This window comes from Penaeus chinensis, chromosome 30, assembly GCF_019202785.1.
Source record: "Penaeus chinensis breed Huanghai No. 1 chromosome 30, ASM1920278v2, whole genome shotgun sequence".
Taxonomy (NCBI): domain Eukaryota; kingdom Metazoa; phylum Arthropoda; class Malacostraca; order Decapoda; family Penaeidae; genus Penaeus; species Penaeus chinensis.
In genome coordinates this window covers 8,619,850-8,625,592 of record NC_061848.1, presented here as the reverse complement: position 1 = coordinate 8,625,592, position 5,743 = coordinate 8,619,850, and positions in this window count along the sequence as shown.

Genomic DNA, 5,743 nt, shown 5'->3' with positions numbered 1-5,743 from the left:
CATCGACCACAAAAGAGCCTCTTTTCCGCCTGTCCCTCATGGCAGCAGCGGAAACTCAGGTCATCAGAAAAAAGGTCCCCGAGTTAGGAAGTCATCGGGTACAAGTTCGTCGTTTCCTATCGTATAAAACAAAAGAGAAAAAGGGAAAAAAATAATAAAACGGCATTTTTAACAAGCCATTGCCGGCATCGTTTGGGAGTCGCTGGAGAACACTTGAAGAACACGCACAAGTGAAATACGATAATGAAAGAACAGCGAGAAGACCATTTTCGCGGGTGGGTGAGTAGGGGAGAGAAGTTCCCCATTTGCTAGGAGAAGAAAGAGATACCCAAAATGCCAAGGGGGGGCATAACTAAATATGGGAGGTAGGGAGTGGACTGCTTTAATGCGTAGGGGAGGGGGGTACCCGAATCCCGGGAGAGGGGGATACCCAAATGTCCTAGGAGGGGGGGTACCTAAATGTCTAGGAAGGGGGGGGGGGGTACCTAAATGTCGGAGGTTGGAGGAGGCTGGAGCGGCAGCCATAACCTACCCTGGGGATATTGAGCGAGAAAAAAATACCGCTGCACGTATTGTGAAGCTCCAGTGCAGCTATGACGTTTTCGTATTGCAAAAGCGACTTTAGTGCATTGAATGTACTAGTATACGTAAAAAAAATAAAATTCGAATAAAATTTTTGACTAAAAATACATAACGGTTGATGAATGGCGACTTCAAATACACGTAATTGCAAGCTTTACGAGTTTTGACTATTAAAGTAGGAGAGCCATCTGTTTACCATCAACAGCTAATGACACAAAATTTATTTGTAAAAGTACAATCAAGAAAAGAGTAACATTCCAGGAATAGTAAAGATATTTATGGATACAATGTCGTTTTTCTAAATCGAACAAGAAGCACATCAGTAATAAAACATATTTCGAACGATACTGCGCATTTTTTTAGCACGTAACACGGCTTTAAAGCATGCCATAATTACAGGAAAACTGACTTCTTACACAAATGGTAAACATATCAGTTTTCTCTCCATTTCCTTCAGCTTGAAAATATGCCGAGCATACACATGCGCAAAGAAGAAACAGAAAAATGGACATTCGATATGCAACTTTCATTTTGTAAACAATATAAAAATACCCAAAACAACAAGTTGCCGCCCGTCTCCCTGTCCTCTCGTCGACCCAAGGCGCACCGCGACAGGGAGCAAGTAGCAGAGTCAGCATCATCTAGGGGCTCTACCTTGGCCTCAAGCCTCCCCTCCCATACATACTTACAATAAACAGATACATAATAAATATTTAGATATATAATGTAAATAAAATATACATATGGAAGTATATAAATAAAAATAAAACAGATGAACAGATTCCTCAATCCAAGTCCCAAAGGACTGCGTCCGTTGGACTCACCAAGGCAAGGCATCAATCACCCTTTCTCTTCTCTCCCTCCTTCCCTCCTTTCCCCTCCCACACTCCTCCCACCCCTTTTTTTCTCCCTCCAATCGTTCCCTTCTCTCACCTTCCCTCTCTCCATCTTTTTTTCCTCCCTCCCTCATTCCACCCTTCCTTCCTCCCTCCTTGCTCATCCCTCTATCCCCCCCGTCCCTCCACCCTTCCTCCTCCTATCCAGCCATCCACCCTGCACCCGTCCTTTCACCCATCCTCACCTTCTTCAAGACGGGGACATCCCGGAAGCGGATTTCCTCGTCGTCGTCGAGGACCCACGAGCGGATGCGTCGGTACATCGTGCCCGGGGGCGTCGAGGGGAACTGGCCCCGTAACTTGCGTAGCGTCGCAATCTTGACACACGCGTCCGAGAATTCGCCTGGTGCACGATATGGACGTAGGGGGGGAGAGGGAAAAAGAGGAGATAAAAGAGAGGGGAAAAGAATGACGTTCATTCGCTTTAATATATGAGGGGGGGATTCTATTCGACTATTATCTTCCATGATAAAAAATGATATGCTTCCTTTTCCCCTTTTCTCTTTTGAGAGCTTTGGAAATATGTCATACGTTAACTTTGCAGAAACACACATGCATTAAACTGAGGAAATCAGTCACGAAAAAAATACCTGACTAAATAAACATCCACACACACACACACACACACACACATGAACACAAACAAAAACACATGCACGCACGCACATACACACAATCCACACACACATCCACATAAACACACAAAACACAGACAAACACAAACACAAACACACACACACACAATCCACACACACACACACACACACACACACACACACACACACACACACACACACACACACACACACACAAACGTACACACACACACACACACACACACACACACACACACACGTACACACACAATCCACACGCACAAAAAATCCACACACACACAATCCACACGAACACACAATCCACACACACACACACACACACTATCCACACGCACAAAAAATCCACACACACACACAATCCACACGCACAAAAAATCCACACACACACAAGCCAGCCACACACACACACACACACACACACACACACGTACACACACACAATCCACACGCACAAAAAAATCCACACGAACACACAATCCACACACACACACAATCCACACGCACAAAAAATCCACACACACACACACACACACAAGCCACACAGAGAGACAGCCAACGCACGTCTCAACATGTTTCACCGCAAGTGGGACGGAGGGAGGGTCTCGCCACGTTCACTAACCACACGCACACGCACACTACCCAACACTCCCGCTGCATGTTACGATTATGGCTCGGTTGTTGGAGATCAATAGTGGGGGGGGGGAGGGGAGATGGGGGGAAGGGAATGGGGGTAGGGGGAGAGGGGGGAAGGAAAAGGGGGTAGGGGGAGAGGGGGAAGGGAGGGAAGGGGGAAGAGGGGGGAAGAAAGGGAGGAGTAGGGGGAAGGGGGAGGGAAGGAATCGGGGTGCAGGGGGTTGGAGGGAAGGAAGGGGGGGGGGTAAGGGGGTGTGGCATTCTCCCCTCCCTCTTCCTCTATCCCCCTCCTTCCCCCCTCATCTCCCTCCCCTGACCTTACCTCTCTCCCCTCTCCTCCCTACCCCCCTGGGACTGATCAGTGAATTCAGCCAAAGTGGTCAAGCTATATGATCAATGAGTGGGGGGGGCGGGTAAGGGGGGAGGGGGAAGGGAGGAGGAGTATGCTGTGGGGAGGGGAGACCACGTGTCTTTGATGTACCCTCCACCCTCCACGGTCTACCCTCTATTCTCCACTTTCTGTTCCTCACTTTCTATCGTCCATCTTCAACCCTCCACCCTCTACCCTCCAATTTCCCACACTCCACCCTCCATTCTCTACTTCCTTCCTTCTACTCTCTATCCCCAACTATCCGCCCTCCATTCTCCACCATTTATTCTCCAACCTAAACTTTACACTCTCCACCCTCCACCATCCACTGTCTACTCTCCACATTCCACTCTCTACCCTCCACCTACTCTCTACCCTCCACCTACCCTCTACCCCCATCCTTCACCCTCCACCCACCCCCACACGCACGCACACATTCACAGACCGCCCACTCTCAGTCAAACGCTATTCATCTGCCCCCGCGTGACACTTTCAGAAACAACAACCAAAAAAAGTTAACAAAAAACACACACGCACTCTATATTTCTCTCTCCAAGAGCGCAATCAAACAACGTCTAACAAATAAACAAACACAGTAACACACGCGGGGAAAACCCAAGGGCGAGCGGGGACCACGAAACACGGAGCACCGAGGAGGAGGAGGAGGCGGAGGGAGGCCGAGCGCACGTCTTCTCACCTCGAACGTCCGACTAACACTGACTGACTGCCTGACCCAATGCTCTCCGCTCTTCGCCCCTTGCCCCCCCCCCCTCCCTCTCTCTCCCTCTCTCCCTCTCTCTCTCTCTCTCTCTCTCTCTCTCTCTCTCTCTCTCTCTCTCTCTCTCTCTCTCTCTCTCTCTCTCTCTCTCTCTCTCTCTCTCAAATACTCTTACATTCACTCACCTCTCTCATATTCACTCACCTCTCTTACACTCACACTCATTCACCTTCTCTCACACTCATTCACCTTCTCTCACACTCATTCACCTTCTCTCACACTCCTTCACCGTCTCTCACAATCATTCACCTTCTCTCACACTCATTCACCTTCTCTCACACTCATTCACCTTCTCTCACACTCATTCACCGTCTCTCACAATCATTCACCTTCTCTCACACTCATTCACCTTCTCTCACACTCATTCACCGTCTCTCACAATCATTCACCTTCTCTCACAATCATTCACCTTCTCTCACACTCATTCACCTTCTCTCACACTCCTTCACCGTCTCTCACAATCATTCACCTTCTCTCACACTCATTCACCTTCTCTCACACTCCTTCACCGTCTCTCACAATCATTCACCTTCTCTCACACTCATTCACCTTCTCTCACACACTCACATTCACTCACCTTCTCACACTCATTCCCACCCCCCTACTTTCGCTCCTACACAGCCTCCCACAAACGTCGTGCCACGCTATTCATCTCCCGAATCACCACACTATCTTGGCACAACAGACTGCACAGCAAGCTTATTATCATTTTTATTTCACACCCGCCGTCGCTTGGTGCATCCTGCCGCCGCGCCCCGTACATTAGCGCTAAATCACGCTAAAGCACTGGCTAAAGCAGCAAGGAGAGGGGAAAAAAAATATGGAAAAAAATACAACATCCCCGCAGGAAATTAAATAATAAAATATAATGCATTAAGAATTAAAATCGCAGCAGCACATTACCCTTACGCTACGCCGCACGGACCTCGGAATGATACCCGGCGCCGTACAACCACGCGCTGCTTAGTCTGCTTTCACGAGACATGGCGATGAGCCTTTCACCCTTACTCTACTCTAATCTACTCTATTATATCTACTCTTAATTTGGTCCCCTCTAGTCCACTGTAGTCCTATATTCCAATTTACTCTTTTCCACTGTAGACCCGTTACTTATCATTCCATTCCATTCCATTCCGTTTCACTCGTGTCGATTCTGCTCAACTTTACTCTATCCTACCTAAGTCTAGTCTAGTCTAGTCTAGTCTGCTCTACTCTACTCTATTCAACTCTATTCCATTCTACTCTACTCTACTCTACTCTACTCTGCTCTACTCTACTCTCCTCTACTCTATTCTACTCTGCCCTACTCTACTTCACTCTACCCTACTCCGCTCCACTCCAATCCACTCCAGGAAAGAGCCACACTACCACGCCACACCGAGCCACTTCTGCGCTACCAAGTGCCGGCTTCTATCTGTTATAAAGATAGGAAGAAGGGTGGACTGGAAGGAGAAAGGAGGTAATGGATGATAGTGGGGTAAAGGAAGGTGAAAGACAAGGGGAACAAAAAGGAAAAGAAAGAAGAGGAGGATAAGGAGAAGAAAGGAGAAGCAAAGAAAAAAAAAAAAACTGTTGAGGATAAAAAAACAAAACGGAAACAACTCCTCTATAAACAATGACAATGAGAACGACGCATGCTACTATCCAAAAATCGCAAAAAGAAGGCTAAGACGATTAAGAAGCACAGGAAGAATAGGAAGAACAGCAAGAACAGGAAGAACAGGAGGAACACGGAAACAGCCAGGTAGAAACGCCATTACCTGCAAAATTGACAGGGACCTCACTCGAAATAGATGAACACATACATCATTGCAGATCGGGAAAGCAATCAACTAAATGAGTAGGGACGGGGGTGTCATAGATGAAG